This window comes from Oncorhynchus gorbuscha, linkage group LG15 (assembly GCF_021184085.1).
Source record: "Oncorhynchus gorbuscha isolate QuinsamMale2020 ecotype Even-year linkage group LG15, OgorEven_v1.0, whole genome shotgun sequence".
NCBI lineage: Eukaryota > Metazoa > Chordata > Actinopteri > Salmoniformes > Salmonidae > Oncorhynchus > Oncorhynchus gorbuscha.
In genome coordinates, this window is record NC_060187.1 from 52,619,868 (window position 1) to 52,633,918 (window position 14,051).

Sequence of the window (14,051 nt, forward strand, 5' to 3'; positions counted from 1 at the left end):
TCAAATCAAATTTGATTTGTCACATACACATTGTTAGCAGATGCTTGTGCTTTTAGTTCTGACAATGCAGTAATAACCAACGAGTAATCTAACCTAACAATTTCACAACTACCTTATACACACAAGTGTAAAGGGATGAAGAATATGTACATGAAGATATATGAATAAGTGATGGTACAGAACGACATAGGCAAGATGCAGTAGATGGTATCGAGTACAGTATATACATATGAGATGACTAATGTAGGGTATGTAAACATTATATTAAGTGGCATTGTTTAAAGAGGCTAGTGATACATTTTTTACATCAATTTTTCCAATATTATAGTGGCTGGAGTTGAGTCAGTATGTTGTCGACAGCAGTGGCTGTTTAACTGTGATGGCCTTGAGATGGAAGCTGTTTTTCAGTCTCTCGGTCCCTGCATTGATGCACCTGTACTGACCTCGCCTTCTGGATGATAGCGGGGTGAACCGGCAGTGGCTCCGGGTGGTTGTTGTCCTTGATGATCTTTATGGCCTTCCTGTGACATCGGGTGGTGTAGGTGTCCTGGAGGGCAGGTAGTTTGCCCACGGTGATGCGTTGTGCAGACCTCACTACCCTCTGGAGAACCTTAAGGTTGTGGGCAGAGCAGTTGCTGTACCAGGCGGTGATACAGCCCGACAGGATGCTCTCGATTGGGTATCTGTAAAAGTTTGTGAGTGCTTTTGGTGACAAGCTGAATTTCTTCCGCCTCCTGAGTTTGAAGAGGCGCTGCTGCGCCTTCTTTACCACGCTGTCTGTGTGGACCAATTCAGTTTGTCCGTGATGTGTATGCCGAAGAACTTAATACTTACTACCCTCTCCACTACTGTCTCGTCGATGTGGATAGAGGGGTGTTCCCTCTGCTGTTTCCTTTTTAATTTTAACCTGTACAAAGGTCTTACTAATATCGCCTGCAGAGAGTGTGATCACATAGTCGTCCGGAACAGCTGGTGCTCTCATGCATGGTTCAACGTTGCTAGCCTCGAAGCGAGCATAGAAGGTATTTAGCTCATCTGGTAGGCTCACGTCACTGGACAGCTCACAGCTGGGTTTCCCTTTTGTAATCTGGGATAGATTGCAAGCCCTGCCACCTCCGACTAGTGACAGAGCCGGTGTAGTACGATTCGATCTTGGTTCTGTATTGACACTTGGTCCATCGGAGGGCATAGCAGGATTTCTTATAATCTTCCTGATTAGTGTCCCGCTTCTTGAGAGCGGTAGCTCTCTTTTGGTTGGGATATGTACGTATGGCCACTGTGAGGATGACCCCCTCGATGCACTTATTCATGAAGCCGAAGACTGATGTGGTAAAATCCTGAATGCCATCAGATGAATCCCGGACATATTCCAGTCTGTCTGTGCTAGCGAAATAGGGGCGAGGGAACGCTTTATATGCATCTCTGTTTGGAGTAAAGGTTTTTTCACCTCTAGTTGCACAGGTGACATGCTGGTAGAAATGAAGTACAACGGATTTCAGTGTTCTTGCATTAAAGTCACCGGAGCGCCGCCTCTGGGTGAGCATTCTCTTGTTTGCTTATGGCCCTATACAGCTCATTGAGTGTGGTCTTAGTGCCAGCATCAGTTTGTGTTTGTTAAATAGACAAATACAAAAAATATTGGTGAAAACTCCCTTGGTAAATATAGTGAACAAAAATCAAAATGCAATGGAAGCAACTACTCCCCCATTGTTGACTAGAAATGACCTATAACTGGGCTAATAACTCACTAACTAGCAACGGATATAAACAAATGTGCACGTGTGGTTACATGCAGCTCTCGCTTTGATCTCAAAACACGCGCATCTACTCATGCCCTCTCATACTGTATTCCAAACACAGTCCAGTTCTGTTGTATAGCACACTGTATTACTCATGCAACTAATATAAGGACAGGACATGAGACGGGAGTAGAAGTTAACGTGGGCGTTGTTTAATGCGTTTCACAGGACAAAACATTCCAAGAATTCTAATGTACGTAAGCAGGGCGGGTGTTACAGAATATCTAGAATAGAATATCAATACACAAGTTCAAAGTAAATGGCACAGATCTATATATGGGAATGGCTATTTGCATATAGGCCTACTGCAACCCTGATTGGTTATGACACACCAGTCTGTGTAGAGTACAGTCCTGAGTCATGCCTGTCAATGCAATAGAATCCTACTCCAATGTGCTCTCCCTCAAGAAAATCTCTGTTTTGCATCGTTCGTTTTGTTACGGTATGTTACATTGAAAGTGGCTAATATTGCGTAATTCGATCACAATTCCCACAGTAGAGCGCAACGTTGATAGTGTTAACTAAAGGGGAAAACTCTAGAAAGTTGAGTGATGTTCAATCTAGTGCTTCTTTGTGCTGGCGGATATTTCTGCAGTCTGAGGGGAGCCGCACGCCCCAGCACACACGTAGTTTAGAGGGAGCATTGGTCAGGAGACCATAAAAATGGACGCTAATTCCCTCCAGCGCCGTTCTCAAACAATTACTATCCAGGTCTGGTTTGCGGTCAGTATCTAAATTTCAATCCATTTATTCAATAATTGAATTGTGCTCTTATGGAGTATTCCCATGATGTCCAATTGAACTGACAAGGATTGAAGTAATCCAAGCTCTTGTCCAGGAACTTACAACTTGAATCTATCTGATTCCTTTGTTATGTATGGCATTATTGAATTTCCTACTTGTTGTATCCTATTTTCCAGAGAGTAACTGAGCTTGCAGCCTGGTCCCCAGCCCTTCTTATCATGTCAATGTGTAGCAGCTTCCCTGTCAATCATGTCCACAGAGGCTGTATTGTCGCTACCTACCGCCCATCCACTAAGCCCCACTCCTCCCCCAGTTTGAAGAACAGAGGACAAAAGGATGACGGATGGGTGAAACTCCCTCTCTGGGGAGTACAGTATGGGAGGTGTGTGCTAGGGCTGCCATACGACGGCCACAAAGATCACATTCAACCCAAACACAATACAGTACAATACTATAGAGCCCCTTCGGCCAGGACAGGACCGGCCCCAGGCCAGCACAGCACCACAACTCCTGGCAGCTACACAGATCTGGGGGTTAGGGTTAGCATCAACAACTAAAAATAGAGAGTGGGACAGCAAAGGGGTTGAGGAAAAAGTGGATAAAAAGAGGAGAGTAAGAGAGAGGGAACGAGATGGGTGAAGAGAAGGTGGATAAAGGAAAACTAGCTGGGGGACAAAGGATAGCAAATGATATAGAGAGAGAGAGGGAAAAGTTGTTTTTGACCAAGTTTTAGAGACTGTAGAAACCCCCGTATTGACCCCCACTGTGTCTTCCACTGTATCTCATGCCTGCTGCCCAGTAAGAAGAATGGTAATTGTCCTACTGGGTAATAATTAGCAGACTGCACTCCCTCCCTTTGTCTGTATGTGTGCCGGTTGAGCTCGCTGTGTGCGACTGTTTATTTTCGAGTATGACTCACACTTCCTGTGCCCAACCAATGAGGCCTCAATGGAACAGCAGGGCCTCCTCTCATTCTCAGTTCCACACAGCAATAATATTTTTCAAACTGTGCGGGGTACTTGAATGTTAGAGGTAGCTCTGGAATTCATTTACTAGTGCACAGGGACTGTGGTAGATTTTTTTAAATGTAAAAAAACGAGCACCACGACTGACGTTTTGTTAGCAGAAAAAGGCCACCGTTAGACACAGTCATTGCATTCCAGTGTTTCTTGAGTGAAATCGTCTGGGAATTCATCACGCCATCACTACTTCTGCTTACTTAGTCAATAATGGTTGGCGATGATGACGGGTTGCTAGATTTTTCCGCAGCATCTGTCTCCCTTCGGTGTCCTGCCTGCTCTCCGGGGGAAAGACCTGTTTGTAATGGAATCTACAGCCCACTGGGCCACTTTATTAACCTCTTGCAGCTCCCCCCTATTTTGTGCAATTTCCACCTGAAGACATACCCAAATCTAACAGCATGTAGCTCAGGCACAGAACCAAGGATATGTATATTCTTGGTACCATTTGAAAGAAAACACTCTGAAGTTTGTGTAAATGTGAATTGAATGTAGGAGAATAACACACAATAGATCTGGTTTAGATAAAACAATGAAAAAAAACATACATTTTTTATTTTTATTTTTGTGTCATAATTAAAATGAACAAGATAAAACAAAAATTAATGGATGATGGGGACAATTTAAGTGAAAAACATAAGAGGGCAACATACTTGTGCAAAGTTTCAGAATGATAACTTCCAAAATGAGTGTGCTACATGACATTTATCATGAAGTCACCCAGGTGTCCCACACAAGTAGCCCAAATGTACCCAAGTGGCCAAATTGGTGGTCTACATTTTGAAACAAATAACTATATACAAAATACTTAAATGGTATTCTAACACACACCCACCAAAAATTGAGTAAAATAAATGGAAAAAAATGGAAAAAATAATATATATTGATTTAAAAAATATATGAAATAAAATATATATATATTTTAAAACAAAATAACATGGGTAACTATTTACACACTTTCAATATTTGGAAGACCCTCAGTCCTCTATCAAATCAAATCTATTTATATAGCCCCAGCCTAAAACCCCAAACCGCAAGCAATGCAGGTGTAGAAGCACGGTGGCTAGGAAAAACTCCCTAAGAAAGGCAAAAACCTAGGAAGAAACCTAGAGAGGAACCAGGCTATTAGGGGTGGCCAGTCCTCTTCTGGCTGTGCCGGGTGGAGATCAGTGGTTGTAAAGGGTGCAACAGGACAGTACCTTAAGAGTAAAAATGAACAGTTTAGGGTTCCATAGCCGAAGGCAGAACAGTTGAAACTGGAACAGCGGCAAGGCCAGGTGGACTGGGGACAGCAAGGAGTCATCATGCCAGGTAGTCCTGACACATGGTCCTAGGGCTCAGGTCCTCCGAGAGAGAGAAAGAGAGAATTAGAGAGAGCATACTTAAATTCAGAGGACACCGGATAAGACTCTCATTCGGAGTCAATGTCACTGTGAAAGACAATGTTCAGTTAGAATAGTTTCACATATGAGCCCTGTATCAACAGGTATAATAAACAGATATATAGAGAGAGTTGAAGGTTGAATATATTAGGTTGAATTATATTATTATTATTACCTGCTAGATCTACTGTCTCTATTATATTATGACAGACCAGCTAGATCTACTGTCTTTATTATATTACAACAGACCAGCTGTATCTACTGTCTCCATTTCAGTTTGGCCATTGATGTGGTCCTGCCCTCTCCTCAACAGCCTCAAATAGGCTATTTCATGTGGGTTGGGGTGGGGCGGCAGACACGCATCTCACATTTCATGACATTACATGTTTATATATTGCTTCTAAATTAAAAAAAAAATCACTAATAATATTTTATATTATTAATTTCAAACAAGAGCATTAGCATGATAAGAACTTACAAGTCCAAAATGAAGTCCTCTCCCGTTAAAAATATTCCTCCACAATCGCTAAATGAAGCATCCTACAACAATCTCTGTCTCACCTTCCCAATCAATTTATTCTAAAATTGTGTGTACATCTGTATATCTAGACTTAGATTTAGCTTTCCCTGACTTAGTTGTGATGATTGATATATAAACAGCTGAATCTGCGCGTTCACCAAACACTGCAGTGCATAATATGCGTAGCTTCTTCCGGTATGAAACTTCAATAGCGAATGACTCTCTTTACGCTGGAGCTTACTACATGGGTTGGTCTTGCAACATATAAACATGGCATATTGCCATTTAGCTCAGCTCATTGGCTATCTACCCAGCTAGATTTCAAGACGATCAGTGGTCATTGGGTTAAAAGACAGTCAATCAACGAAACAGCGGGCAAATCATTTGTGCACAATGATGTCATGACTTGTTGTCTTCAAATCGGTTTCTTTCAGTCAATACGTCCCAATACGGCCCATCATGTTTGATTGTGTTACAAACAAACCAGTTGATTGCAGTGAAACCAAACATGACGTTCTGTTTTGGTTATTTACCTGGAATGTGTCGTCGAAAATGGAATGAGACGGAATTCACGACACAAGTGGTTCACAAAATGTTTCGTGTTAGGCTATAAAAACAGATTTTATCAAACAAAAGATCATGCATTGTGTAACAATGAGCAGTGGAATTGCAAACAGACGAAGATCGTCAAAGGTAAATGATTTATTTTAATGCAGTTTTTCTCAGGTTTTTGCCTGCCATATGAGTTATGTTATACTCACAGACATCATTCAAACAGTTTTAGAAACTTCATTGTTTTCTATCCAAATATACTGATAATATATCTTAGCATATCTTAGCTTCTGGGCCTGAGTAGCAGGCAGTTTACTCTGGGCACCTTATTCATCCAAGCTACTCAGTACTACCCCACAGCCATAAGAAGTTAGCAATCAACCGTTCTCTGTGGATGATGTTTGCTTTCGCCGACTGGTCGAGCACCTCGAGCCCCGGTACACACTACCAAGTAGGTGCTATTTTTTAGATGTTGCCCTACCGGAGTTACACAGTATTGTTGAAACGCACATCCGTGAGCTACTTGCTATGGGCATCACTGCTATTAGCTTCACGACTAACATTTGGACCAGCGATGTCAGCCCCATGAGCATGCGGAGTTTGACCGCAAAGTGGGTCAACAAGGATTTAATCCGGAGGAAAGCCGTATTGCATGCTCAAGAAATTGCTGGTTCTCATACCACTGCTGCCATGTCAATGGCATTTGAGAACATGTTTGAAACTTGGAAACATGAACACCTAGCTCCATTCGAACAACTGACTCGAGAAATGAGCTCAACTTCTGCAGCAGACGTGATACCATCTGTCATGGCATTGAAACGCCTACTCAACAAAACTGCCGACATAGACCGTAGGGTTAAAATAAAAGTACTCTACTAGAGGCTGTGAACAAGCGTTTCGGTGGGCATTCTCTCTGAGCCTCTTTACTGTGTCGCCACCATGCTCAATGCTAAGTACATGGACCGCTACTTCGATACAGACAAACGTTAGACCTAGCTAGACAAGTTGGAAACGGACACAGTGACAGTGCATACTGAGGAAGGCCACAGACAGACAGAGCTGAAACTTCACTGCTTGACATGTATGATGAAATCCTGGTTGAATGAAATGACTAAACAAATGAACAACGAAATAGCACAGAAAGTAAGTGAAATAGATAGGTTTTGATTATGTTTTACTGGTAACGGGGACATACGTAAAAGCCAACAAAATAACTTTTTGGGGTGTGTGTGTTTGAACTATTTAACTACTGGAATGCTTAAAAGGCTGTTTACATTTTTAAATATTGGTATCGGGTGTTAATGTTTGTAATGATGATGGTTATTCTAAGGTGGCAACTTTGGAGGTCCCTCCTATCTCTCACTTTTTTTTTCTTCCCATCCCTCTACTTTCCATTACAGGGCTAACACTTGTTAACGCCTTCTCTCCATCACTCTATTTTCGCCTCACCCCCTCCCTCTCTAAGAAACACACCCTCCCAGGCACTCATGCTCTGCTCGCTCTCTCCCCGCATGTCTCTGTGACTCTGAAGCTCCTCTGAGGGGTGAAACCAGGCTGCTCTCTCCCAGGTAAACTGTTATCCATCCTCCCTCATTTTCTCTCTCTTTCCGTCCTTCATCAATCTCTCTGTCCTCATTCATGATCTCACTCTTTCGCCCACTCTCCGCTCTCCTCTCTCACAACTCTCTCTCTCTCTCTCATACACCCTGAGGCTAAATGGCCACTGTAATGGGATTAGTCTGTTCGATTGGGATTGATAGTCCTCATAACTGTCTGTTGTGTGATCTGCTGCTGTACCGTAGGTAGTGTTTCTATCTGTTTGTGCTTTCTCCGAATGGGTTGCCGTTCCTGATTGTCTTCTTTACTCCAGTTTGCTTGAGTGTGTTATGTACTGGATGTGAGTGTAGCAGCTACCTGGATTCTAGTTCTTTCATGGTTGAGTGCAGCTAAATGGGAGTGTTTTAAAGAGCATCGCTGAAAAGCAAAGTCGTCAATACTCTCCATTTGTTTTTGGAGGGTTAATGGTGGCTAGAGAGAGAATGACTAATCAGTGTATGTGAGTGTGTGTGGTCTACATATGCATGATTCAGTTATACAGGCATATTCCCTCCACTTCCTGGTGTGGGCGTGCTCTTTGCCTTTCTTGATACGTCGAAAAGGCAGTAAAATAAATATTGACAGCTTCTACGGGCTAATCAGCCTGGTCTTACTGGATTGGGTTGAATGAATCCCTAGACTTTGTGAAAATATGAGAACAGCACTTTGGTTAGAGCTCCTCTTTTTATAGTTTATAATGTTACCTGAATACATGATCAATGACCTTCATCCTAGCCCCTTGTTAATTTCTGTCAAATCCCTCCGGGTTCTTCTTGTGGTTCAGATTACTGTTGTGAACGTTTAAACATTTAAACGAATTTGGGATTTTTAACATTAATTAAGAGAAATTATCACAACTCTCTCTCTCTCCCTTGCTCTGGCTCGCCTGCTCTTTCTCTTGGGTTATGATGAGTGTGTGTGTTCAGTCTTCGGTCTGTTGCGTGTTGAATATCCTAGCCTATTCATTGATGACTGGCCAGCTTTACTGGAGTTGCAAGACATTGCAAGCCACGAAATTTCAAGGTACAGCATTCCATTGTGATATACAGCTTTTGATTGCCGATTAGAGTCAGGCCTAGTGCACAGTTCTTTCTGCCTGGTGGCGGACCTGCCTATACTGTGCCCCTCCCCTCTCGCTATTAAAGATGCGAGTGTTTGTGTTCTTCAAAGTATGGAAATGAATCAGTCTTGATCAGAAATGGGAATCAGAAATGGGAGTCGACATGCACGGAGTCGAGGAATAAACAATTTTGGAGTCTGCTCTCCGCCACTACGTCATCAGCAGCAAAGTCCTGTATGGCAATTATTTTAAGTTAAATGAGAACGAAATGCAAACTTTACGAGGTGGAATTGAGGTACAATAATGGTAGTACAGGTGCAATGCATAACCATCTGAGAGACAAACTGTTGCTGGTAGCAGCGCAGCTGCATTGTGAATTTGCGTGGTTATTATAGTTTATCTTCTTAGGGCTGGGGGCAGTATTGAGTAGCTTGGATGAATAAGGTGCACTGAGTAAACTGCCTGCTACTCAGGCCCAGTTTCTAATATATGCATATTATTAGTCGATTTGGATAGAAAACACTCTGCAGTTTCTAAAACTGTTTGAATGATGTCTGTGATTATAACAGAACTCATATGGCAGGCAAAAACCCAAGACAAAAATCCAACCAGGAAGTGGGAAATCTGAGGTTTGTAGTTTTTCAAGTCATTGCCTATCGAATATACAGTGTCTATGGGGCCATATTGCACTTCCTAAGGCTTCCACTAGATGCCAAAAGTCTTTAGAACCTTGTTTGATGCTTCTACTGTAAAGGAGGGCTGATTGAGTCAGGGCTCTGCCAGAGTGGCATGAGCTGATCACGTGAGAGTTAGCTTGCGTTCCATTGCATTTCTACTGACTAAAGAATTCTCCGGTTGGAACATTATTGAAGATTTATGATTTAAAAACATCCTAAAGATTGATTCTATACTTCGTTTGACATGTTTCTACGAACTGTAATATGACTTTCTGTCTGAACTTTCGCCTGGACTTGCCCGCGCCTCGTGAGTTTGGATTGTGTACTAAACGCGTGAACAAAATGGAGGTATTTGGACATAAATGATGGACTTTATCGAACAAAACAAACATTTATTGTGGAACTGGGATTCCTGGGAGTGCATTCTGATGAAGATCATCAAAGGTAAGTGAATATTTATAATGCTATTTCTGACTTCTGACTCCACAACATGGCGGATATCTGTATGGCTTGCTTTGTTGTCTGAGCGCTGTACTCAGATTATTGCATGGTGTGCTTTTTCGGTAAAGCTTTTTTGAAATCTGACACAGCGGTTGCATTCAGGAGAAGTTTATCTAAAGTTCCATGTCTAACACTTGTATTTTCATCAACATTTATGATGACTATTTCTGTAAATTGATGTGGCTCTCTGCAAAATCACCGGATGTTTTGGTGGCAAAACATTACTGAACATAACTTGCCAATGTAAACAGATTTTTTTTATATAAATATTAACTTTATTGAACAAAACATGCATGTATTGTGTAACATGAAGTCCTATGAGTGCCATCTGATGTAGCTCATCAAAGTTTAGTGATTCATTTTATCTCTATTTCTGCTTTTTGTGACTCCTCTCTTTGGCTGGAAAAATGGCTGTATTTTTCTGTCTTTAGGTGCAGACCAAACATAATCGTTTGGTGTGCTTTCGTCATAAAGCCTTTTTCAAATCTGACACTGTGGTGGGATTAACAATAGGTGTATCTTTACTTGTATGTTTGAGGAATTTTAATTATGAGATTTCTGTTGTTTTGAATTTAGCGCCCTGCACTTTCACTGGCTGTTGTCATATCGATCCCGTTAGCGGGATCTAAGCCATAATTGAACATTACTGTTTTTTTTCCCCATTTGTCACATCACTAGTTTAGATGTACATTTCGCTATGCCTTTGTGCTGCTTGTTTGATTTGGAGGGAATTGACCTTCAGGCCCAATCGGCTAGTGTTTAATCAAAGTGAGCATGGTGATCGCAGTGAACTGCCTGTCTTATCGAAGCTGTCTGAAATCCTGCTCTGCCTGTTCACGGCCTCAGAGGCACAGCAGAGCAGACCTCAAAGAGATGGTATGCAGTTTAAGAGAATTCCCTCTGAGTGTATACATCTCCTACTAGACACAGTGGGAGTAACCCTAGGTGGGTCTGGGGAACGTTGGTCTTAAATGCCATCTGGTTTTGAGAGCTTTCTGTCTTCTAGGTTTCGTTAATTGTAAGTTCTAGTAAAAAGAGTTATATTGTGTTTTTGCCCCTTGGTTACAATAACACCCTCAAGTCCAGGTTTGGGCATTCGTTTGATCTGGTAAAAGTGCTTAAACTCTCTCTGAGAAAGGATACCAAGAACTGGGTGAATCCCTCCACAGGACATATGTATGACTATGGTTTGAGCTAATGTCACTTCCACAGACCTAAGTAATGAATGTAAACAAGTTTCCCCGAGACACTGATCTTACAGCAATGTATCATTGTCACGGTCTGATGGTTATGGTGACAATTTGGTGAAGGTGAGCTGGGCCTAGATCTGTAGGCTGCTTTCTACCTTCAGCGACCCTCAAGCCCAGGGGTTAGGGGCTGTTCTGCATGAGTACAGAGGTCAGGCTGTTCCACCACTTTCTCCTGCCAGCTTGCGTCCGTGCCCAGAGAGGGGCATGCAGCCCTCCAGCTCTCTCTCTCCATCTGCCGTACCTCTGAGTAGACATGTTTCCATGGGAACCAGTGAACCAGCAGCACTAGGCTAAATTGAGGAAAGGAGAGGCGGGAAAGAGGGTTTATCGGTTCTCCGGGCACAAGCTAATTTAATGTTTAGCTCATATTTTTATCCATCATTACCAGCTGTGGAAAGACCTTCCACAATGAGCACAAACTCATAACCCAGACTGCTCTTTGTTCTTGGTGTCTGTGCATATTAATATGGAGACAGTTCTGATATTGTACTGTTACAGCTTTTTACGTATTGAGTGACTGAATGGTGCTTGTAATGATGCCTCATGTTATGTGACCTCAACTTATCAAAGTTACAGTAGATCTCGATTTGTTGCTGTGTCTCAATCTTCAGATGTTAAGGTTAACATAGCAGGATTTCCAGCAGACCTGGTTGCTCAAAGAACTCTTTAACAACATTATTGCAATGTTTCTAGCTGTTATTGGCATGGTCAGGTTTCCTCTGTCTTTTACAAACATCCCACCAATGTCAGAATAATCTTGCTCCCTAAAGAAGTTAGAACATTAGACTGGAGCCTGGGTGAACATTTTGCTTAGCTACTCAGTGCTGTTCCTCATGTCGTCCACACATTACAACCACTTACAATCAACATGTTAATTCCGTTTCAGCCAAGGTGCTATATTGATAAGGCTGATGCCCTACAAAGCTTATATATTTTGTGTTGATGAAATCCAGGGGTAACCCCTCAAGTCTTTGTGAGGACATTTGAATGCAAGACACATATCCAGAGTGAAGGGATATTTAACCTGTCCTGCATTTTTAAACATGTCTGCAGACTCACTGCAAGTGTTCCATGGAACAAGAAGAGCGGCATGAAGGAGAGAGACTGCTTCTTCCTGGGTACCGCCATCACTGTTTGTGTGTCTGCTGACAATGTACCGCACTCACACTCCCCCTCCTCCACCCACAACCCCCCTCCTCACTTACTGGTCTGAGCTAGGCAGGAGCTAGGCAATCCCTTTCACAGCATGATATGCACGCCTCACACGCATGCACACAGAGACATAAATATACACTCCGACCACACCCCAAGTCTACTTGCTACTGTTTCCAACTGATGACAGCAAAGGAATGTACTGTACAGGCAAAGGTTAAAGATAGACAGTAGAGAGGTGTGTCCCATTACAGGTTCCCATAATGAAGCACCTGATTCTGCAGAGTAAAGGATTCGCTGTTTCATTTTCTGATACTGATATTAGCTCTGGAGTTTTGCTTGTGACAACTCCTCTCACAGGAATGTGTCACTGTAAGAAAATGGAACACCGCTGCATCGTCGGCTTCACTAACAGTACATTCACACCCTATAGACTATAAATAGATCTTTGTGAATGAGTGAGTCAGCAACTTTTCCCCGTCTGCATTCATCCACAGTAGAATTCTAATTACTATCCTGAGATTCCAGCATTGAAGTGTTTGGACTGTCAGCCTTCAACTGCTGTGCATTTTCTGTCTCACTTCCTTCATATGGTTCCTTTCTACCTGGTTATTGTAAAGCATTAAGGTAAGGGGGTGAGTGGGAAGGAAAAGCCTTGAAACAACAGGAGGAAACATTGAGAGGAACCAGAGCCACTGGGGAATGGCAGGTCTGGTTTGCTTACCTGATCTGACTGTCAGAATGGATTTGAGACCGACAGGCTCAGAACGGTGTTCTGGGCAGTGTAACGTGTGAGATAGTTGGTGCGTGCGTTTTCAAGAAAATAACATGACAGTCTCTGCCATATTTCCCCAACCCAAGGTGATTGCTCCCTGTGTAATACAACAATTATGAATTTGCCTATTATTTCTAAGCAGTGTAGTTCCTTATCCAATCTCAAATAATTGTGAAAGGAATACAATAATGACAATGTAGCCAAGTGAAATGAACGTTATTAATACATTTAATTAATATGACAGTCTGTATAGGATTAAGTGTTTGATTCATGTCTCGTGTAGCAGCAAGAACCAACTCTGGAGTTCCAAGCTCTAAACAACCATATATTTGAGCCAGTTGAGATGAGTTTCCAGGTGATCCATTGTCTCTCCAAGGGTGTGCCTTCCTTCTGACTGGTAGCCATTGGCAGTATGGTTGTTAAGCTTATGCAGAATGCCTCATCACTGGACTCTTGAGTCAAAGTATAAGTCACCAGACTCAGTCGGACTGTGATGGCGCCGAAGAACATTATTTTGTAATATATATATTTTTGTGTTTTGTTTAACTTTTTAAAATGTAACATAATGTTGCTGCTACCTTCTCTTATGACAAACTAATTCTGGACATCACAAAAGCGATTACTCACCGTGGACTGGAAGAAACTTTTTCCTTTAACGAATCCAACGAGAAGGATATCCTACTTTCACTGGAACAGGCCCAGATCCACACCTTTTGTGTGAAGAAAAGACGCCGGAAAAGGGGCCGCAGATCGGGCATTCTTCTGAGAATCCGGAGGCAAGCAAGTGAACTCCCACTGCCTTCCATTCTGCTGGCTAACATGTAATCATTGGAAAATAAAATTGATGACCTATGATTAAGATGATCCTACCAACGGGACATTAACTTATTGGATATAGGGGGCGCTCTTTTAATTTATGGATAAAAAAAACATTCCCGTTTTAAACAAGATATTTTGTCACGAAAAGATGCTTGACTATGCATATAATTGACAGCTTTGGAAAGAAAACACTCTGACGTTTCCA

General features: G+C 42.2%; 1 protein-coding gene across 5 annotated transcripts in view; it reads left to right on the forward strand.

The window, feature by feature from the left end:
- The window catches only part of LOC123997480 (transcription factor HIVEP3-like), a 66,605-nt gene that overhangs the window by 16,835 nt on the left and 35,719 nt on the right, over positions 1-14,051 (forward strand). The window contains exon 2 of one of the 5 annotated variants that reach the window (XM_046301759.1): positions 7,548-7,584. The exons of the other annotated variants lie outside the window; for them this stretch is intronic. The gene's annotated coding sequence lies outside the window, so the exon portion shown is untranslated. The remainder of the gene's footprint in view (positions 1-7,547; positions 7,585-14,051) is intronic. 5 annotated transcript variants of the gene reach the window in all.